Genomic DNA, 24720 nt, shown 5'->3' on the forward strand with positions numbered 1-24720 from the left:
GCTTTTTTTCAGCCAGAATAGCTGAAGCCCTGTCCTCTAAAGCCTGTCACTTAACACAGAAGCTGGTAGAGGAAGTTTTTTCCACAACCCACTTCCTCTACCAGCTTCTCTGTAATAGCACTGGACACCCAAGTGCCCTAAATTTGTTGGTGAGTGCCTCAGATCCCAGTGACGCAGTTGGGAGCAGTTGGCAGCTTCTCTCCCTGCCTACCTTTGCTACTCAGACATTGTAACAGGGAGCCAAGTAAAGAGCTCTGAAACTCCTCCTCAGCTCTGTGCTACAGCTCTGATAGACAGAGCTTTCTGATCACACTGTAATGTGATTTAAAAAAAGCCTGCACACACCATATAGAGAAATGGTGGCTTTCCTGAAGAGGTGAGGGAGCTGTCTAAGAAAAAGGGGGAGGGAGAGGCAGTTGTGCAGCAAAGCAGCTGTGGGAAGGCTGTGAGCTTATTACAGGACTAAGAGCTGGGTGGTGGTTAGAGTGAATTTGTGCAGTGAGGAGAACTGAAGTAGTGGTGGGGGGGTAAATTATGCAGAGAGGATAACTGAGTTAGTGTGTGTGTTTTAGCAGAGATGAGAGCTGGAGGGGGGATTTGTGCAATTTTAGCAGAATGGAAAAACGGGGGTGACAAAACTGAGATCTGTGAGATGGGGGTTCAGAAGTGAAATGTGGAAGGGAGGCAGAGATAAGCTGTGGATGCGGGCGCAGGGGTAATTTGTTAACTGGGGGTAGGAGCTGTGGTTGGTTGGCAAAGGTTAGATGTTGACAGGAGGCAAAGGTGGGTTGTAGAGGGAGGGTGCTATGGTGAACTGTGGATAGGATGTGCAGAGTTGAGCTGTGATCAGGGGGAGAAGTAAGCTGTGGATGGGGGAATGCATAGGCGAGCTGTGGGTGGGGGACACAGAGGTAAGCAAAGAGATGTGGATATTTGAGGGAAGGGCATTTTTGTGTTACACACTCCTGAGCCCTGCACTCTGTATGCTGGACTGCATATTGCAAATACTTTACCACTGCGCTCTGTGTGCTGAGCTATATGTTGTATATGCTTAAGCTCATGAGACACTTCACATTGAATGTACTGTCCCTTTTGCAGTTTTTTTGCTGGATAGGACTGATGTAACAGACTTTGGCGGTACCAGTGAAGGACATTGAAACAAAAATAATACTAAATATCTTTATTACAAATTAGTTAAAAAATATTTCACAGGCAAAATCAATTCACAATTGTATGGCTCCAATCAATTTGATCTCTAATCTATTTGATTGGTCATTATTATGTAATAGATCTCTGTTAGTAAAGTGTCAAGAGGTTGATGTGTTTTACATCTGTGCTTCTTCAGGACCTTACATTCTTGACCAAAAACAGAGATTCTGTTCAGAAATAAAAAGAAAGGAACATTTACATTATTAATTTTAGCATACAATCCAATTGGGTAAAAAGATGTGCATCAAGGGAAACATCTAGAAAGGAGTCCTCAAGAAATGACATGCCAAGTGTCATGGGGGAGCAATCCGATAGCTAATGTCCTCAAACACTAAATGGATGAATATATATAGAGTTATGAGATGACCATGTGGCTCTACTCTGAAAAATACCAACAAGCAGGGAATTAGTAGTTTGTGCTATGGGACGAGGCAAATGCAAAGTCAAGTATCAGCCAAAATAATATAGTATTTACTGGGGAAGAGATCCCAGAAAGAAAAAAGGGGGAGCTGCCCTCAGCCACAGGTAGAGGCCTGAAGACCTTACAGTCAATTCACCAGCATTATCCCTATACAATCCATAAAGAGTACAAAGTCAATATTCTATATGCTGACTCCAGGTTACTAAGATCATCACAAAGAGACAAGCAGTAAAATGTACCTCAATAGTATTGAAGATTTTGCTCAATATTACTGTTTAAACCGGAGTCCTTTTTTCCCCTTTCAGGATGTTGTTAGAAATGAAATCTACAAACAATCCAAAATAGTACGGTATGATCAGAATGATCCCATTCCCCTAATATACATATGAGTTCAAGTGTGAAAAAGATTCACTTGAAACAAGTTGCAATAGTGTGCACACACTTACCATCTGACTTGTGACAAAAAACTATATTTAGGCCAAAATGTATACTGCTACATTTATTTGGTAAACAAAAACAACAAATCAGTATATGTTATTTAGTCTGTAGGAAAGTCATAGACTCCAGAAACTATGGTGTGCATATACACGTATATATATATATATATACACACACACACACACACATATATATATATATATATATATATATATATATATATATATATATATATACAGTATCTCACAAAAGTGAGTACACCCTCGCATTTTTGTAAATATTTTATTATATCTTTGCATGTGACAACACTGAACAAATTACGCTTTGCTACAATGTAGTGAGTGTACAGCTTGTATAACAGTGTACATATGCTGTCCCCTCAAAATAAGCCTAGGAAAACCCACCCCAGGGGTAGTCCTCTCATGTGACTCAACTTTGCGTTAATGGGGAACATGGAGGAAGGTCTGTCATCACCCACTTACCACATACAAACACATATCATTGTGCAATAGTCCAGAGCAAATTGGATTTATTTACTAAAACTGGAGAGTGCAAAATCTGCTGCAGCTCTGCATGGTAGCCAATCAGCTTCTAACTTCAGCTTGTTCAATTAAACTTTGACAAACAAAACCTGGAAGCTGATTGGTTTCTATGCAGAGCTGCAACAGATTTTGCTCTCCAGTTTTATTATCCGCAATATCTGTGATTTGTGGCTGAGAGAGGGTGAAAGTTTACAGACATATATGTTTTTAAATTTGGCTTGTTATTTGTGGATTTATTACTACTTCTGTCCTTCTGAAGTTACGTGCATGTTGTATTTTGAAACATAAGTATACAGTACTTTACAACAGTGGCCCCCAACCTTATTGGTAACAGGGACCAGTTTTGTGGCAGACAACTTTTCCAGGGACTGGGGGGGGGGGGAACAGTTACGGAGTCAAGACTCAGCCTCCCTTCAGATCACAACCACTCTTTACAGCACAGTCCCCCCCCTTTATATCAGTGTCTACAGTCCCTCTTTACATCACAGTTCCCCCTTTAAAGCAGTCCTACAATGTCCTCCTCAGTTCCCTTTCACATCACAGCCCCCCTTTCCACTACAGTGTCCCTTTTACAGTTAAAGCAACCAGATGGCACTGTCTCCTTCCATTTTCCTGGTACATTTGGTAAGCCTCATTCACATGCTAGAGTGGTAGCTTACACGGGGCTATGTATGTGGCCCAGCTGCCAGGGCTGGGATCAGCCCTTCTTTCTCTAAATCTGGCCACTCAGCTCTCAATTAATTGCCAGCTCATATCTCTCCACAGTGACTCACCCGTTGATGATATCCTGCTCGTCAGTCCTGCCTTTACCTTGGTCACATCTCTAGAGACACTCTCCTGTGTTCCTGTTAAAGACTTTCTTGGCTGTCATTCCTTCTGGCTCCAGATCCAGCTTGCTGTTTTACTACGGTCATCTCTGGCTCCCTGAGGTTTTGGCTTGTCTGACTATCCATTCTGGTTCCTGAACTCTGGCTATGTTTTGACTAGGTTTAATCTGTTTACTTTTTTTATTTTTATTAAACAAGTGAGATTTAACTGTACTTCTGTCTCAGTCTGATTTATGGTTTCTTTCACCAGCACTGTCATGTCTAGTGATTTACATACTCCTTCATGCCTGGAAATACTAGGAATGCACTCTGGCTCCCAGGATTGAATGAAGCTACAGGAGAGTGAAATAAAGGTAAGCCTTTAGTGGGGAGGATTGGAGAATTAGTAAATGTGCTAAATGGCAAAAGCACAGGTTTACTTTAGGCTCACTGGTATCCTTTGCTACAACTTTCCACCATCGCTATGGAAGAACTCTAGGGCCAACTAAAAAGTAGAGAGCTCTGAGACACTCTCAATTTAGAAATATTGGGTATGATTTACTAATAGAGCAAAATATTATCTTAACATAGTGAAGCTATATTCACTTCAATTGTCCAACCAAATGTAAAGATATTTCATTATTTTTTTTTTTATATAACCCTACACCCTATAATATCTACAATGATATAAACCTGCACACACTCAAATGGCTCTTGGAGATATATATATATATATATATATATATATATATATATATATATATATATATATATATATATATATATAAGCATTTTTGCATAGTTACAATATCTGATGAGTTTTAAAGAAAAGGTCCCTGATCCCTGGGCCAGTCCATTGCCTGTTAGTAAAAGGGCTACACAGCAGGAGGGGAGCAGTGATAGGAGTCCGGACCCACATCAAGTGACAGTCCTGTCTGAACCACCACAGTAGCCTCTATGTCTTCTTCTGCAAGGGTTGCATAAAACTAAAAAGTATTTCGACTTTAGCAGTCCTTGCTTTACCCTACATGCTTAACCACCTCAATACAGTGCACTTACACCCCCTTCTTGACCAGACCAATTTTCAGCTTTCAGCGCTCTCACAGTTTGAATGACAATTACTCAGTCATGCAACACTGTAACCATATGAAACTTGTGTCCTTTTTTCCACACAAATAGAGCTTTCTTTTAGGGGTATTTAATCACTAGTGGGTTTTTTATTTTGTTGTGCTATAAATAAAATAAAACATAAATTTTGTGAAAAAAATGCCCTTTTCTTTGTTTCTGTCATAAATTTTTGCTAATTAGTAATTTTTCTTCATAAATTTTGGCATACATTTTGGCCAAAATTTATACTGCTACATATCTTTGGTAAAAATAATCCATATTAGTGTATATTATTTGGTCTTTGTGAAAGTTATAGAGTCTACAAACTATGGTGCCAATCACTGAAAATTGATCACATCTGATCAGGCCTTCAGTACATCAGGTGTATCAGGTGTATCTCATTTCTTGATACACTAACAAGTCAGGAAAGTACAAATACCCCTTTTTAGAAAGTAGACATTCCAAGGTACTAAGTAAGTAGCATGGTGAGTTTTTTTAAGTTGTCATTTTTCCCCACATTTCTTTTCAAAATGAAGATTTTTTTTTTATTAGTATTATATTTTTTTACACAATTGTCATATTATCAGGTTATTTCTCACACACAGCATATGCATACAACAAATTACAACCCAAAATACATTCTGCTACTCTTCCCGAGTACGGCGATACCATATGTGTGAGACTTTTGCACAGCCTGGCCACATAAAAAATTAGCAAAAATTACGCATCTCATTTCTCAACCACCTATTACATTTTTGAAGGCCCTGGTGTACCAGGACAATGGAATTTCCCATAAAATGACCCCATTTTGGAAAGCAAACACCCCAACGTATAACCTGTGAGGCATAATGAGTCTTTTGAACGGTTCGTTTTTTTTCAGAAGTTTTTGGAAAATGTGGGAAAAAAATGAAAACATTTTTTTTTACACAAAGTTGTCAATTTATAAGATATTTCTAACACATAGTATGTATATAGCAAAAATTACACCCCAAAACACATTCCGCTACTCCTCTCAAGTATGGCGATACCACATGTGTAGGACATTTACACAGCCTGGTCACATAGAGAGGCCGAATATTGAAGTAGTACCTTCAGGCGTTCTATAGAGCATAAATGACACATCTCATTTCATTCCTACCTATCACACTTTTGAAGGTCCTGGAGCACCAGGACAGTGCAATTACCCACAAAATTACTTCATTTTGGAAAGTAAACACCCCAACGTATATATTCTATGAGGCATGGGCTGCAAATAGGTACTTGGGTACTCTGATGGGCTGCAGATAGGTACTCTGGTACTCTGATGGGCTGGTGACAGGTACTTTAGTACTCTGATGGCCTGGTGACAGGTACTTGAGTACTCATATAGACTGTGACAGGTACACGGGTACTCAGATGAACTGTGACAGGTACTCAGGTACTCAGATGAACTGTGACAGGTACTCAAATGAACTGTGACAGGTACTCGGGTACTCAGATGGACTGGGACAGGTACTCAGATGAACTGTGACAGGTACTCGGGTACTCAGATGGACTGGGACAGGTACTTGGGTACTTTGATGGGCTGCGACAGGTACTCGGGTACTCGGATGGACCATGACAGGTACTCGGGTACTCTGATGGGCCGTGACAGGTACTCGGGTAATCTGATGGACCGTGACAGGTACTCTGGTACTTAGATGGTCTGTGACAGGTACTCGGGTACTCAGATGGACTGGGACAGGTACTCGGGTGCTCTGATGGGCTGTGACAGGTATTCGGGTATGCTGATGGACTGCGACAGGTACTCCGGTACTCTGATGGACTGTGACAGGTACTCGGGTACTCTGATGGACTGTGACAGGTACTCGGGTACTCTGATGGACTGTGACAGGTACTCGGGTACTCTGATGGGCTGTGACAGGTACTCGGGTACTCTGATGGTCTGTGACAGGTACTTGGGTACTCAGATGGACTGGGACAGGTACTCGGGTACTCTGATGGGCTGTGACAGGTACTCGGGTACTCTGATGGACTGTGACAGGTACTTGGGTACTCTGATGGGCTGTGACAGGTACTCAGGTACTCTGATGGACTATGACAGATACTCTGATTGACTGTGAGTGGCAGGTACTATGAGGGGTGATGACAGGTCCTCTTTATTGGGGGGGACAATCAGTGTGATTGGTGTACACTGTAAGCGGTAACGAGATGTTACCGCAATCTCCTCCTCACACACGATCGGTGTGTGAAGAGGAAAACCCGGTAACATCTCGTTACCACGGTTTGTTTACATTTTAGTGATCGGCTGTGAAACAATCACAGCCGATCACGTGGGTAAACAGAAGGCCAATGGCTGTTTACCAGCGTCGGTGACGAGCAGTGTTCCCAGGAACACGCCGCCATCGACGTGCACACACAGCATGCTCGCGCGCAGGCGCCATGCACAGTGTGGGTGTGACCATCTGTGATCGCCCGTGACTTCATTACGGCCGATCACGTGGCAAACAGCCATACCCTATGGCCGTTCATCCCCTTCGGTGGCGAGTGGTGTCTCTGTGACACGCCACCACCGAAGAAACAGGGATGCGCACGCACGATCACGCACATTCCCTATTTAAACAGGAGCACATCATATGATGCCCTCCTGCCACAATAGGTGCGCCGCCTGCCCGTCATTTGACGGGCGGCGGTCGGGAACTAGTTAAAGGACATGTTCACATTAAGCCATTACATTACAATTGAATAATCATCAAGAATCGTAAGTAATATATTTTATCTAGGTTTTACAATGTCAGTAATTACCAGACCTGTGTTTATCCTGGGAAATATACACCATTAGTACTTTTGGAAAAAGCAGTTTGAAAAACACATTTGCAAACTTTCAGATTCAGACTAATTGTTGTGAGTTTAGAAAACCCTTCCTACATTTCTTTTTAAATAAACTGTTAGCACGCATTGAGATCTAATAGAACTGTTGTCAGATGGTAAATGCTCATATCTGTCCTTCGAGTGAAGTAGTTGATGTTCCTTGGAGAGAAAGCGGTTTTGTCAACTTTAAAGCAGAATAACAAGTAACCTCATTTCCCTTCTACAGAGCTCTATGAAATCCATCCAGATAACTAAACTATCTTCTGAGGATGGCACAGTGGTAGATGGTAGATGGTAGCATCATAAAGAGTATGGCTTATCCTGCTAACATCTGTACTTGGAACATTCTGCCGATAAGTGTATTATTCTGAAGTGTTAATATGCTCATTGCTATTAACTTAATTAATCCTGGGAGGACATTGAGCTTATAAACACCACAAGAAAAGGACACAGAGAGTGCTTAAACTAGCATTAAAATTGTTCCGCATTTAAAATTCTACCTTGATTGCCTGATGCTAAATGATGTCACTTTTCTGTGCAGAAAAATACTACAATACATAAACATAAACATGTACAATATGTTCCTAGTATACATTTTTTTATCGTAATGGAAGTGAAATTGGGTATAAATTACTGTCCAAGAAGGTGAAACGATGTTGGCAATGAAAATATAAAATGACTGATTGCAGAAGGTTCCTAATGGTTTACATTATAGTAAGAGACATATGCATTTTGCATTTTCAGTTTTATTTATTTAAATCCTATCTTTTTTTTAGAAATTAAAGCAAATCATTATCTTGCACTTTCCACCCTTCATATTTAAAATATACACCGATCAGCCATAACCTTCTGACCACCCACTCTAATATTATGACGACCCACCTAACATTTAACACATCAACTTCAGGGACAACATGGAAAAATATAAAATGACTGCTTTTAGAGGATTCCTAACTGTTTACATTATATTCAGAGACATGTCTACAACCTTCTGACCACCCCCTCTAATATTATGACCACCCATCTAATATTGAGTAGGTCCCCTTTTGCTGCCAAGACCTGACCGTTGAGGCATTGACTCCACTAGACCTGTGAAGGTATGCTGCGGTATTCAGCACCAAGCAATCAGTACCATTACACTGCCTCCGCTGGCTTGTCTTCTTCTTCTAGTAGAATGTTTCTATAGTGTTTTCCCCAGGTAAGCAATGCCCATGCATCCTGCCATCTACATGATGTAAAAGAAAATGTGATCCATCAGATCAGGCTGCTTTCTTCCATTGCTCCATTGTACAGTTCTGATGCTCATATACCCATTATAGGTTCTTTTGTCTGTGGACATAGGTCAGCATGTGCTCCCTGACCAGTCTGCGGCTTTGCAGTCCCATACGCAACAAATTGTGATGCACTGTGTGTTGTGATACCTTTCTGATGGAACTAACATTACATTTTCAGTTTGAGCTACAGTAGGTCTTCTATTGGATTGGACTACCAATGCAGACAGCAAACACCTGCGACAGACAGTGCTGCAGCTTTGGAGATGCTCTGACCCAGTTATTTATCCATTACAATTTGTCCTTTGTCAAAGTCGCTAAAAATCTTTACACTGACCCATTTTTCTGCTTTTTAACACAACAACTTCAGGGACAAAATGTTCACTTGCTTCTTAATATATCACACCCACTTTCAGATGCCACTGTAACAAGATAATATATGCTATTCACTTTACCAGTCAGTGGTCATAATGTTATTGCTGAGGGGTGTAACTTTTATTTAGAAATATTAAAGAGCACAGTTTTCTTTAAACTATTTATGTTTATTGCCCCATATATTTACCACAAGTGTCACCCAATAATGATGTTGGCTGTGTATCATTTTAATGTTTATAGGTTGTCTGCAAAATAAACAGTGTGCTTTCTGTTTGTCTGGTTTTCTCTAATGCTCATTTAATAGTTCATTAACAGTTCCATCTGCCTTTACTATAGCTTTTACACTCCACTTATCCTCCTTTAAGCTTTTATGCTTTCCTTCAACTACTTTATTTTCTTTGTATCTTACTATAGTCCTATTTCAGAGCAGTATGCAACTCAGCATGCTGTTATGAAATCCATTAGGTAAGCAAACATGTTTTGCTTTTGCTTAAGTTACTGTTTTTCTACTTCCTGGTTGAGTGAGACATTGGTGATGTAACCAGGGCCTTACAGATGCATCCTGGGAAATTCCTGTTGCATGTTCCAGGAGGCAGACCTGAAGTTCCAGGGAGTAAAAGTAGATGGCATTATTTGTCCTTAGCAAAAATGACCACCATGAGAAGACTGGGGAAGAAAAGCAAAATAAGGTACACAAAGAATAAATTGTCTGCAATTATGCTACGTACACACGATCGGAATTTAGACAAGATTTTGCTCAAGCTGTCTTGCATACACACGGTCACACCAAATTCCGGCTGTCAAGAACGTGGTGACATACAACATGTACGACGGGACTAGAAAAAGGAAGTTCAATATCCAGTGTGCCACCCCTTGGGCTCCTTCTGCTAATCTCGTGTTAGTAAAAGATTGGTGAGAGACGATTTGCACTTTTCAAACTTGTGCTTATTCTGATCGTTTTACTGCTGTTCAGTTTGTGCTTGTAGGTTTGTATCTGGTTTTTGGTGCGTATAGTCAGTTTATATCTGTTTTTCAGTGCGTTCTTGTCTGCTCGTTTCTGATTTTCAGTTCACTCTTCACAGGCCTTGCTGTTCTTCAGTGTGTTCCGTTAGTTCGTTCTGACCAGCTGACCATTGTGAACCCATGTCGCAGTTACGTACTCGTCATAGAGTTTGTGCTGTGTGGGGGCATGGTGTTGGGGTTCTAACTTTGACCCAAGCCCAGTGCATGAACAGGGTGGGGAGGAGTTCATGGACCAAGAATTGGTTACCCCAGTGTGACCAATTCTCTCATATGCCTCTACTGCGTGAGATCCAGGAGAATAACTCTGATGGTTTCAGGAATTTTCTCTGGATGACGGACCCTATTTTTCTCCGTTTGTTGGCTTTGCTCACCCCTTAAATTAGCAGGCAGGACACCTGCATGCGGCAAGCCATCACTCCCGAGCAGAGGCTAGTCACCACCTCGCAGTACTTGGCAACGGGGAGAAGTCTACAGGACCTCAAGTTCTCTACAGGCATCTTACCCAGGCTCTGGGGATCATTATTCCAGAGACCTGTTCTGCTATTATTCAGGTCCTGCAGAAGGGCTATAGGGTAAGTTTTACCCTTTAAAATCACATTATATGTATTTAATGTATGCTAATGTTTTGTATTTCATTCATCATTCCATAATTACCCTGATTGTAATATGCTGTGAGTGTCCCCTTTGTCCTCATGCATGCTGGAATCTTTTAATGCTCCTTTTTTGGCCTACATGCATATTTGCCTTCACTAACCTCCCCAGTATGCTATCCTGGGCCCATACACCCCTAGCCTATTTACTTAACAATGCATTTTGTCAGCTCCATTGTATTGCTTTACCCTAAACACCCCCTATAATGTGTTCAAATGTTATTGTTGTCCTTAAATTCATAAATTCATGCTGAGTGTCAGAGGCTTTTTTTGGGCTTACAAACTCATTTAGGACCCCCCCTAAAATTTGCACAATGGGCCATCAGAGGGGGTAAGGAATCTGATAAGTGGACCTTATTTTTTTGTCTTTAAATACGCATTGAAATCAATGTTATACTGATGTTAGCCAAGAATGTTTTTGTCTAATCTGCTTGCAATGTTTATGTGCACAATTACAATTTTTTTTTATGTTTGGACTCCACAGTTTCCTTCAACGCCACAGGAATGACAAACTGTGGCATCCCACTTTGCCCATCTTTGGGACTTTCCCAGCTGCGGAGCAGCAATAGTTGGGAAGCACGTCCACATCGTCCCACCACCCCATTCGGGGTCATACTATTTTAACTATAAGGTGTTTCATAGTATCATGTTGATGGCGGTGGTGTCGGTGACATATGAGTCTCTCTATGTGGAAGGGAGAAGAACGGCCAGCTGTCGAATGGTTTAGTCTTTGCTCAGACTGAGTTCTACTGACGTCTCCAGATCTGTGGCTTGGTATTGCCACTTGCGGAAGAGAACGTTGAAGGACTTCCATTTGTTTTTATTGCTGATGAAGCATTTGGTCTGGGCAATCACGTGATGAGGCCATTCCCTCAGAGGACCCTCACTCCAGAGAACAGGGTTTTTAATTACCGGCTGGCCAGAGCCTGAAGAGTGATCTAATGGCAATAAACCTGACGGAGTACAAACTGAACCAAATTGTTTTATGCTGCTGCATCCTGCACAACTTTTTAAAAAGAAATGCTCCAAATTATATAGCCTCAGTTGGGCCTGAGGCCGGACTTTGTGAACCAAAACTGATGGCCCTGGAAGCTGTCCATCCTGGCTCCCCCCCCCCCCAAAGCACGTGCGTGAAAAATATGTGGAATATTTTACAGGGAATGGGGCCATTGCTATGCCAGCTAATTTGTAAATAGTTTAAAAAACAAAACAAAGATATGATAAAATCTTGATTTGAATTTACTGCTTGTGTTTCTTTTATCTGTCTCCTAGGTTCTCCTAGTGCACTTGTAGTGTGAAGTGGTTTTCTTTTTTTTTATTGTATTTTTTATTACATTTTTCAAAGAAAAAAGGATATGAACAGAAAACAGAGAGTAGGTATCAAACATGTAGTACATCTTATAAGAATATTGATTGAAAAAGGTATATAACAGATGTTATAACCATAGATATATCACTACAATGCTACAAAATTCACACAAAATAATTCAATTGTATAGACAGGAGGGGGGGGGGGGAGGACCCAGGGGCATGCGGCATAAACAGAAACAATATTTCACATAAAACGGAATGTTGCTCTTTGGATCCAGTGTCAGTGGGGTCTCCAGGGCATCCAAACTGAGGAACTGGGATACCTCAGGAAGAACCCACCTAGATGGGAAGGGGAGGGGAATGGGAAGAAAGGGAGGGAGCACCATGGAATCACAAATAAAAAATAAAATAAAAAAAACATAGAATTTCGAATTTAGCACCTATGCTTAAAAGTGTGCTGTATTACTGAGGGAACAGTGAAACGGCATCTGGGTTAAGCTTCGACTGATCCCACAAGTCCCAAATCCTGGAAAATTGAGGAAGTGTATCATGGACCGTCGCAGTCATGTGTTCATTCCTGCGAATTTTGTTCCAATATTTGTAGAACCTGTGTAAGAGTGGGGGGGAGGGGAACAACTATCTCAAAGGTATTGCCCTCTTTGCTGCCAGGAGAAAAAATGTGGCTAACTTCTGGGCGCATCTGGAGATACTAGGGAACAGCAAGCCCAAAAGATATTGGATCGGGTCTAGAGAGAGTAGTTTCAAAGAGTTCTTGTAGATGGGATTGGATAGAGGACCAAAAAGGCTGAATCATAGGACATTCCCAGAAGATGTGAAAATGGGATCCGATATCACTCCTGCGTCTCCAGCACACCCGAGAAGCTTTAGGATCGTATCTATGTAAGATCCCCGGGGTCCTATACCAAAAAAGTAATATCTTATAGGTCGTCTTCCTCTGCTCCACACACCTTGAAGACCTGGAAGTGGTCTCCCAAATCTTCTGCCACTGAGGGAGTTGGCTAGGTCACTTAATAATCTGGGACCACTTCTGCATGTAGGGGTGAAATGTGTCGGTGAGTGAAGAGGTTTCATGCAGGTATCTATAGATATCTGAAATAAGATGGGCTTGGTATGGGCCCTGGGAACATAATAGTTCAAATGAGGTAGGTTTATCTAAAGTCAAGGTAGAGGATTTAGAGGAAAAATAATGTTTGAATTGGAGATAAGAGTAAAATAAATGCTTAGGGATCTGGTATTTACGCTGTAGTTTGTTAAAGGGTAAAGGTGTGTGGGTAAGTGGGTGTACAAGATTTCTGAGCTGAAAAATTCCTACTTGTGTCCATGGGAGCATTGGAGTATAAGAAAGACTATCCGGGACATCGGGGTTGAATAATACATTTAATAGAGACGGACATGTAGAAGAGAGGGGGAATTGGCGTGAGCACTTCTTCCATATGGAGAGTGAATAACATTGGGTGTAATCACAAGCTTCGAAGTTCAGTCATAGAGGTCTCTAAGTTTGTCCAAATCATAGATCAGAGGTGGACTGGTCTAGTGATACTCATTTCAACCTCTGACCAAATGCTGGATGTCATTCGAGAGGACCAAGTAATAACCGGCTTGAGATGGGAGGCAAGGAAATATTTAATAGGGCCCAAAATCCGCCCCTAGATCTAGGGGCCAATACCACTGAGCTGACTATTCGGTGGGCCTTATAGTGCCAGATAAAGTTAAGGAAAGATCTCTGAGTGGCTTTGAGCTGCGACATAGGTACAGGAATTGGCAAAGTCTCAAATAGATAAAAGGAGTCTCGGTAGGATGGACATCTTCAGGACATTGATTCGACTCAAGAGAGAGATGGGATAAGTGTCCCACTGTCGCAGGAGTCGGTCAATGTCATGGAAGAGTGGGGGGACATTGGCCTGATAGAGTGTTGAGTATGAAGGGGTGAGTGCCAAGTGGTTTTCACATTATTTAAATAACAAATTAAATTAAATTGCCGCTGTAAACACCAACTTAATACAAAAAGTTTTATTGAGCATTGAAAGAAGAAGCCACACATTGTTGAGTAGAAAGCCTTTTACTCTGTGCACATTCACATGTGCGTTTTATAAAACATTTGGAAGTAAAAAAAAACACTTTTTTTTTTCAAAGTTTTACCTTGAAATTTTCTAAAAAATACAGAAACAGACATGTTTCCAAACATAACATACACAACTCTGTAACTTACAAAGTTCAACATTGCAAAAAAGAAGGCAATATCAGAATGTTTGAAAAAGGTCTTGATCTTGCCTTCATCAGATGGGGTGAATTCACCCCTGTAAAAGCCAAATTAAAAGATGCACACAAATTGTAAGTCAAAATGGAGATTTCCTTTCAGATCCCATACCTAATGTCAACAAGTGCTATCTTCCATCATAGGGGATCAATGGGTGTGTTTTGGGGGTGCAACCACTTCCTTTTACCTACTAGAGTTGGGAGGAAGGGTTGCACCCACAAAACGTGTACATTGAAATCCCCTGATAGCAGATAGCACATGTTGACACGCTGTGTGCATCTTCCAAACGTGGCTTTTAAACTGTATTAAAACTTTAGATAAAATTTGTAGGAAAAAAAAATCAAGGAATATTTTTAGGATTTAGATTCTGCCTAGTACATCAATCATGTTCTTCAGTCTTTGTTCAATCTCCTTGTTTTTTTCTTTGATAAGGTCCAAATCACGGCTACAAGACATGATTTCCTGGATAAGCCATTGTGCACTGTCACTGGTGAAATTACTCGATTTTGGTACCACAACATGAACATCACCTAAAATAAAAATGCACACCATATATTAAAAATATGCAGGCATATATCTATTACCTGAATCTGTGGTGTCCGAAACTAACCTGTTGTGGTGACAAAAGGGGAAAAAACATTTTATAAAGTAAGGTATAGTATGATAGAGTTTTTATGTTAGCTACTTAGATCTAGGGTTACAGACCCTCTAGTGATGTCATGTTATTAATCTTATATGCTTATTTCGTAATTTCATTGTAACATTTCAAGATTATATTATATTGTAATCACTTTGTTATATTACTATTCTCAATAAAAAAAACTGAAACAAAAAAAAAAACTGGGGAAAAAAAGTAAATGTTTGCTTTTGAGTTTAATACTGCTTTAAATTGTACATTTGATCTGCTACCCTTTAAAAACTACTTGCAAAGTATAAAACTAAAAAAAAAACAATATATATATATATATATATATATATATATATATATATATATATATATATATATATATGTATTAGCTGTATCTAATCCTTGACATATTGTTTAGAAGAAAGACTGAGATTCTAAAAAATCTACATTAAAAAACAAACCCCATTCTTACCTCATTCTGCTTATAAGTAAAACAAACAGTAAAAATGATACAAAATGCAATTCAGCCCAACGGTGGTAACAGCCAGTTCTTGGTATGCACTGTTTGGGCCCTGCACAGTTCTGTAAACCGATTATCATGATTTGTCTGATTTCAGTACTTAACAAAGGGTATGTACTGTGTTTTATATTCATTTTCTTTACTTATTATACTGTATTTGTAGTATTTGTGTTTCATCTTTTTAAAACAGTATTAAACCCAAAAAAAGTTTACTCCTGAAAAAATAAAGATTACCCATCTTAGTTACATTGAACTGTTTTTTGAACTGGATATTTTAAGTAGAAAATTATTATATTTTTACTATTTTACTATTATTAGATTTTTTATACTTTTATATTTTATATAGAAAATCAAAACAAATTAAATGAAAGAAGCAATGGTGTAATCTAACTTAGCGGACCAAGCCTAATGTATCTCTAACCTGGAAAAGGTGTGCAAATTAGGATGTTTCACTATACTCAAAGAAATCCACAATGGTTCCAGGTCAGTGACTCAAAACTTTCTAAACTCAGTGGATCTGCATAATAGCATCTTCATAAGGGGGTTGGCAATGGCAGCCAACATATGTCTCTCAAGATAGGTTTGCTTTAAAACATTTACTGTTGGGGTGTAGAGTGGTCTAGGGGAGAATGAACCCTTGGTTAAGGTATCTGCCTAGAGTGTCCTTCAAACCCAGCAGGCCTGGAGACCACTCTGATAAGGAAGTATTCACACACACACCATGCAGTTCTCAAAGTGGTCTAACAATTTATTTTCGGACTTCAGCTCATCATGGCAAAATGACCTCATAAAGAAAGCCCAACCCTCCTTACATTAATATATATTAAAATACAGACATTAATTAAAACAAGCAGTGGGAAATTACTACGTACGTGCAGAAACAATATACACCCCCAAATTCATATAGAAACTGGCCACAGGACAGGCTAGTAGAGAAAAATGTATTGTTCTCGAGAACATTTGTTCTCAATAAGAGGAACTTAAAGTGGGGTGCCCCTAAAAAAAAAAAAAAAAATTACAAGCTACAAATACTGCAGCTGGTGACTTTTAATAATCAGACACTTACCTGTCCCAGGGTCCAGCAATGTGGAGGAACGAAGCCCCCCCTCGTTCCCCGCTCCACTCGCAGAGCTGTCATTTGTGCTGTGTGCACCCGGCTGTGGCTTCACAGCCGGGCACCCACTGCGCATGCGCGAGCGCCGCAGGGCGCCGTGATATGCCGCCCAGTCACCTGGGACACGTGACAGGTCCAAGATGACTGTGCGGCATGAGGGGAAGTGATGTCACCAGCCCAGGCAAGGAAGAAGGCAGACTATGAGGGACAGCAACAGGTATTTAGAGGTGAGTAAAAAGAAAAAATTCCAATAATTTTTTTTTTTTTTTTAAAGAATTTTAAACAATTTTTTATTTTTTGGTGGCAACACCACTTTAACTCAACTCTTAACTTAACTCCTAAAAGACTCTATGTGAATATTTATCTTAACATGGATACTCATATTATAGGTTACAATATCTAAGATGGCAGGCAATAAGCTAAAACAAACATTAAGCTAAAATATCCTTTCAACCCCCTCTTTAGATCATGATTGCATGATCTCAATCATAATCTCCCTTCATAGCAGCACGATCAGCTTGTTTCTGATAATATATGTTAAGATAAACTTTATTGTGAAGTGAGGGATCTGTAATGCGAGTGGCCCTGCTAATAAGGCACATAATAAGCTTGTAAATAAGATAAAGAAAGAGAAAGAAGAGATTAATCATGATTATCATTACTGCAATATCCCTTAGCCAAGAGAATATTCCCCCAAATCCTAGCTCAGCATTCCCAAAAGGACTCCAGGTCTGGTCTATGTTGCGAGCCTCTTGTTGCAGCTTTTTCACTTCCTTCCTATGCTGAGCTATAAAATCATAATAAGCGGGTACCTCTATACTAGTATTATGTACCCAAGTACAACATTCCTAATCCTCCGTCATCTCACATAATCTTGTAAGGGCTGAACTCATGCTCTCAATGGCTAGATCATGCAGTTCTAATTGTTATATAATAGCCCTAGTTTCAATATTAAGTTTAGAAAAGTCATCAGAATTCTTTTCCATCATTTCATCAATAATTACAGAATAATTATTTAACCTTTTCATCAAATATATTCCCCATCCTGTCAAGGAGGGGAACTGTCATGAAATGGTCCACCCGTTGGTGGCGCTGTTGATCTCTTGGATTGCAGTACCAGTGTCCACCAGCGGGTGTCTTCTAACACCCAGGGCCTGTAATAAGAGGACATACCTCCTGGTGGCACTATTGGATCCCTGGACTGTAGTACCAGCGCTCACCAACGGGTGTACTCCGGCAGTGTGGAGCAGACAGCACCTGCAGCGATCAGCTGTTACGTGAGGGTAATCAGTAGTCTTATAAATACCCAGCAAGCCCTAACATGCTTGTCTCAGTATCACACTCTCTCCATGTAACCTGAACCTTTGGACCTGAACCTTTGGACCTGAACCTTTGGACCTGAACCTTTGTACCTGAACCTTTGGACCTGAACCTTTGGACCTGAACCTTTGGACCTGAACCTTTGGACCTGAACCTGAACCTGGACTTTGTATTTACCTGACCTGTCCCTTCCTGATTCTTAACCCATCCTGGACCCGTCCCTCTTGTCTCCTGCTACCTTGATCCCTGCTCTGCAGCCCATCCATCCGTCCTTAAACTTCTACTGTTTCCCCGGTGTTTCACCTCGGCCTGGCTTTCGTTCACGTCACTGGTAGTTCCCATTTATTATATATATATTACTTGTTGTGGTTGGTAGTGCACTGTTTGTTTTCATTTTCCTTTTTATTTATAATAAACACGTTGTTATTTCATTCACATGCGTTTGGGTTCCCTCTGTGCAGTCCACACAGTCTGGTCTAATCACTCCCTGACAGTATACTGAGACCATCCCTGACCAGACGTGGCTGCATTGAGGAACCATCCTGACCTGTTAGTCTGCCAATATGGATTTCAATGAAATAATGTATTATTCTCTGCTGGCAAAAGAGGATGGTGAATATTGTCGCCAGCTTCTAAAAAGGTGGTCTAGTGACCAGCTGATGGAGACCATCCGATCAGCTCATTCCCTGGTGGATCAGGGCTACATGTCATTTGGGGATGTTCAGCCCTTAATCCAATTATGTGCAGAGCTAGCCCTGACATGTAATTCCAAAGTAAGTGGTGATTTTTCTCCCCCCCTTCAATTTGGGCCAAGTTGTATCTTTGGTATGGTTGTTAGAGGATGATCCAGCCTATTTCGTGGAATGTTATTCCTCTTGTCCACAGCAGGTGTTGTCTGATTGCATCCATTCAGTGCAATCTCTGGTTAGTCAGGCTGTGTGTGAATCAGTGTTTGTTCAACCTGTGCTACAGGCATGGTCAGATCTCCTGCATTTAGCTAAGCCACAACCTTCCAGCCCTGTCATTAACCACCTGCCTTCCCAAGTATCTATCTCCCCATTGCCTATGGCAACCTCAGTTACAACCCAGTCTACTCCACTTCCTACCAAATACTACTATCATGTCACCAAGTGTAGCACCTATCCTGCCTGCAACCCACCTGCCTCTTCTCCACCTGTAACAGTCCCACAAACCCCTCCTCCTGCCACTGTTCCTTGGTCTTCCTTTTGCCCAGACACTTTGTTTTCTCACAGCCCTGCACCTACATACAAAGCTGCAGCGGCTAAGTCAAAAAAGAAACGAAAATTCTTTCCGACCCGCACAATCCTGCCAGTAACCCAACCCGCCTCCGCACCAACCAACCCGGTCCAGCCTGCATGCATGCCAGTTGTATCCGGTGGCCCACCTAAGCCTGATGTCCCGGCTCGCCAGCCTGATGTCCCGGCTCGCCAGCCTGCTGTTCCAGCTTGCCAGCCTGATGTTCCAGCTTGCCAGTTTGATGTTCCAGCTTGTCAGCCTGTTGTTCCAGCTTGCCAGCCTGTTGTTCCAGCTTGCCAGCCTGATGTTCCAGCTTGCCAGCCTGTTGTTCCAGCTTGCCAGCCTGTTGTTCCAGCTTGCCAGCCTGATGTTCCAGCTTGCCAGCCTGATGTTCCAGCTTGCCAGCCTGATGTTCCAGCTTGTCAGTCAGATGTTCCAGCTTGTCAGTCAGATGTTCCAGCTTGTCAGTCAGATGTTCCAGCTTGCCGGCCTGTTGTTCCAGCTTGCCAGCCTGTTGTTCCAGCTTGCCGGCCTGTTGTTCCAGCTTGCCGGCCTGTTGTTCCAGCTTGCCAGCCTGTTGTTCCAGCTTGCCAGCCTGTTGTTCCAGCTTGCCAGCCTGTTGTTCCAGCTTGCCAGCCTGTTGTTCCAGCTTGCCAGTCAGATGTTCCAGTTCCCCAGCCTGGAGTTCCAGTTCCCCAGCCTGGAGTTCCAGTTCCCCAGCCTGGAGTTCCAGTTCCCCAGCCTGAAGTTCCAGTTTCCCAGCCTGTTGTTCCAGTTTCCCAGCCTGTTGTTCCAGTTTCCCAGCCTGTTGTTCCAGTTTCCCAGCCTGTTGTTCCAGTTTCCCAGCCTGTTGTTCCAGTTTCCCAGCCTGTTGTTCCAGTTTCCCAGCCGGATGCTCCAGTTTCGGTTGTTCCAGTTTCCCAGCCGGTTGTTCCAGTTTCGGATGTTCCAGTTTCCCAGCTGGTTGTTTCAGTTTCCCAGCTGGTTGTTTCAGTTTCCCAGCCGGATGTTTCAGTTTCCCTGCTGGATGTTTCACTTTCCCTGCCGGATGTTTCAGTTTCCCTGCCGGATGTTTCAGTTTCCCTGCCGGATGTTTCAGTTTCCCTGCCGGATGTTTCAGTTTCCCTGTCGGATGTTTCAGTTTCCCTGCCGGATGTTTCAGTTTCCCAGCCGGATGTTTCAGTTTCCCAGCCGGATGTTTCAGTTTCCCAGCCGGATGTTTCAGTTTCCCAGCCGGATGTTTCAGTTTCCCAGCCGGATGTCCCCGCTACTCAGTCTGCGGAGTCGGGGCCCGCTACCCAGTCTGCGGAGTCGGGGCCCGCTACCCAGTCTGCGGAGTCGGGGCCCGCTACCCAGTCTGCGGAGTCGGGGCCCGCTACCCAGTCTGCGGAGTCGGGGCCCGCTACCCAGTCTGCGGAGTCGGGGCCCGCTACCCAGTCTGCGGAGTCGGGGCCCGCTACCCAGTCTGCGGAGTCGGGGCCCGCTACCCAGTCTGCGGAGTCGAGGCCCGCTACTCAGTCTGCGGAGTCGGGGCCCGCTACCCAGTCTTCTGAATCAGTGTCCATTAATTGGCCTGTTAAGCTTGTGCCCGTTATTTGGCTTGCCGGACCAGTGCCTGGTGTCCAGCTCGCTGAGCTGGGGCCCGTCACCCAGCCTGCTGGGCCGGGGCCCATTACTCAGCTTGCTGAGCCAGTGCCTGTAATCCAGCTTGCCCTTGCAGTACTTGCTGTTCGGCCTAAGGACCCAGAGATTGCTGCCCAGCTCAAAGACCCAGAGCCTTTGCCCGCTGTCTGCCCTGATGTGCCCTGTACCCAGCTTGACGTGCCCTCATCCATGGTGTGGTTTGAGGCCATTAACTGTGGACAATTACACCTAGCTGGAGCGTCCGGAGGCCGCTCCTTTGAGGGGGGGTACTGTCATGAAATGGTCCACCCGTTGGCGCTGTTGATCTCTTGAATTGCAGTACCAGTGTCCACCAGCGGGTGTCTTCTAACACCCAGGGCCTGTAATAAGAGGACATACCTCCTGGTGGCACTATTGGATCCCTGGACTGTAGTACCAGCGCTCACCAACGGGTGTACTCCGGCAGTGTGGAGCAGACAGCACCTGCAGCGATCAGCTGTTACGTGAGGGTAATCAGTAGTCTTATAAATACCCAGCAAGCCCTAACATGCTTGTCTCAGTATCACACTCTCTCCATGTAACCTGAACCTTTGGACCTGAACCTTTGGACCTGAACCTGAACCTGGACTTTGTATTTACCTGACCTGTCCCTTCCTGATTCTTAACCCATCCTGGACCCGTCCCTCTTGTCTCCTGCTACCTTGATCCCTGCTCTGCAGCCCATCCATCCGTCCATAAACTTCTACTGTTTCCCCGGTGTTTCACCTCGGCCTGGCTTTCGTTCACGTCACTGGTAGTTCCCATTTATTATATATATATTACTTGTTGTGGTTGGTAGTGCACTGTTTGTTTTCATTTTCCTTTTTTATTTATAATAAACACGTTGTTATTTCATTCACATGCGTTTGGGTTCCCTCTGTGCAGTCCACACAGTCTGGTCTAATCACTCCCTGACAGGAACCATGCCCAGGCCATATCCTTTTCATGGAATAGATCCCTCTTATGGTGGTATTTTAGTGGATATTGTGGATGTAGGCTAGCCTCAAGTAAATGTCCCCCTTCAAAATCCCCCACTACCCCCATTATGGGTACCAATGAGGTCAAATAACACCAACCCTGAACTTCTTGTGGAATCCAAGAATAACAGGTCTTTCCACAACAGACATAAGTGTTGTTACCAAATGAAAGGGGCATTTTTATATCAGTATCTTGATCTACTGCAGCGGCTACTACTAAAACCTGAAACAATGTTTGCAAAGCCTTTTTCCTACTATTTTTAGAGGCATGAGTTTTATTCAACTCCATCCTTACTCTAGTTTTGTTTGGATGTGGCTGGTATAAAGAACAAGACTCTCCACTAGGGGCATAACAATCAGAAATATTCATAACTGATTGAGTGCAGGTATGGCGTTTCTTGTAGCATTTCCTAAATTGAAACACCAGGTAGGATTATGGTTTATAGCTACTAATAATGTGGAAAGAGACAGTGTCATTTAATCTCCTACTGACATTCAAAAGGTCAAGGGGAGTTTTTCCTTTAAAAAGGGGGGTAATATTCAAAGGTATAGTCATTAAGGGTATTCTGACAATACTGAGATGCAGCTTACTACAAATCCAACACTTCTGAAATCCTGACCTCATAAGCATATTTGAATTTTAGCAAAAGCATTGTATCAGCAAAATTATCTTCAATGTCTCTCTTAATCTAACTTGTATCCCTGAAAGGTTCCCTGAAATATTCTCTTGTGTGTGTGTGTTCCCACAAATGCTTTTAATAGCACTCAAGTCCTCAGGGTGGTAAATACAGTTAGTGATGAGCCAAGTAGGCAGGAACACTATCAGGGAAGCCAGGATCAGGAGGCAATATGCCTTGCCAGATGTCTGATGTGAAATAAGTGAGGTCATCCTCTCTGGCCGGACCTGCTTTCCCAGGAACTCCAGGAACTCCTCCTTCATCTGCTTGGATTTCTGCTTGAGGGTCTTCTGTATCCGAGATCCCCTTCCAGCTCTTGGGTTTCTGGACAATCTTTTTCACTCAGCTGGCATGAATCCAGGATTGGCAATTTTCTACCAGGATAGCTGTTCTGGTCACTGCAACCACCGTAGTAGGAGGTCCAAAAGGGTACTCTCGCTTCTTGCTTCTATGTAACTGCTGGACCACCACTGTGTCTCCCACCTTGAAAGGATGGGTAGGTTCCTGTGAAGAAAGAGCTGTGCAAGCGACATTTCTATCCACTGTATCCAAAGTTTTGATTAGTTTCCTTACATACACCGACTGTACCAAATCCAAATCCCCCTGCTCTATCATAAGAGGTGTTCTAGCCCAAGCAGTGGGAAAAGGGTGACCCATTAGTACTTCAAAGGGAGAATAGCCTGTAGTCTTGGATGGAGTACTTCTCATCTCTGCCAAGACCGCTGGGAGAACCTTCTTCCAATGGACAAAGTTTCCTCCTGTGGCTTTCCTTATTTTATCTTTCACTGTCCTGTTTGTCCTTTTCACTGTCCCTGAACTCTGGGGGTGATATGGAATGTGAAACTTCCATTCTATTTGAAGTGAGTATACCAAATCCTGGCATACTTTTTATGTGAAAGCAGGACCTCTGTCTGAATTGATTTGAATTGGACACCTACACCGAGGAATGATTTTCTGGGTGAGAATTTTCACTACTGTTTGTCTTCAAAAAGTTTCACCCATCTGGAAAACATGTCCACGATCACCAAAAAATATTCCTGTATTTTGCCTAGCTTAGGCATGTGTGTGAAAGCAACTTGCAAATGTGTAAAAGGAGTTGTTGAATATATTAGGTGTTCATGTTTGGCTTTGTGTGAGTTATTTTGATTCTTCCTGATACATGTAATGCATCTTGATACATAATCCTTACCCTCCCAGGGAGTTCTGAGATGTAAAAGTCTTTCTCCAGTAGTCCACAAGTGGTTTTCCAGCCTTTGTGACCTACTCCATGATACTGAGCAATAAAAAGTGATGCACTAGCAAACGGAATACATGGCCTTCCCTCTTTGCAGACAAGTCCAGTCTTTGGATCTTTCTGCACACCCTTTTTATCCCAGTCCATTAGATCAGCTTCTTCTGCATATCCCTGCAAATCTGCAAGTGATAGTTCAAATGGAGTTAGGTCAGGTATCAACATGGCCATTTGGATATCTGCTGTTTGTGAGATAGCTGCTTGTTTAGCAGCTTGGTCAGCCAAAGCATTTCCCTTGGCTATCTCTGTCTGTTGGCCTGTGTGTGCTCTGAAATGTATTATGCCAGAGTCCTAGGCAACTGAATGGCTTTTAACAATGACAGTACCAAAGAGGAATGGGAGATGCTTTTCCCATCTGCTGCAATGAAACCCTACTCCATATGACACCGAAGTTGTGTACCACGCCATGCCCATATTTGGAGTCGGTGTAAATGTTTACATCCTGACCTTCAAACATTTGACATGCTCTGGTGAGTGCAATGAGCTCTGCAGCCTGTGCTGATTAATATGGGATAGGCTTTGCCTCAAGTATGATGTCAGGGAGTTGCACAACGGCATATCCTGCATGGTAGGTGTGATCATTTGGCCTAGAACAGGATCCATCCACAAACACATTCTGCACATTAGGCAGAGCGGTAGAGGACAAATCAGTTCTGGAAGATGTGTCTTGGTGGATGAGGTTGGTGCAATCATGTTGTGGCACCACTTCACCCTGTTCTCCTTTTAGTCCTAATAAGGCATTTAAAATTGGAGAAGGGCCTGCATTTGGGGAAGCATATTTTATATGGAATTTTGGGTTTGACAACAGTATCACCTCATAGCCGCTCAACCTTTGAGCAGACATGTGTTGCATGTATATTCCTCAATAATTTAGACACAGTATGAATAGTATACAGGGTAGTATCATGGCCCAGTGAAGTGAAAGTTGTGGCCATCTCCACCAGCATTGCACAAGATGCCAGAGCTCGGAGGCACACGGGCATGCCTTGAACC

The sequence above is a fragment of the Lithobates pipiens genome, unplaced genomic scaffold (assembly GCF_037356315.1).
Source record: "Lithobates pipiens isolate NorthernLeopardFrog02 unplaced genomic scaffold, aLitPip1_a1.2 Scaffold_16, whole genome shotgun sequence".
Classification (NCBI taxonomy): Eukaryota; Metazoa; Chordata; class Amphibia; order Anura; family Ranidae; genus Lithobates; species Lithobates pipiens.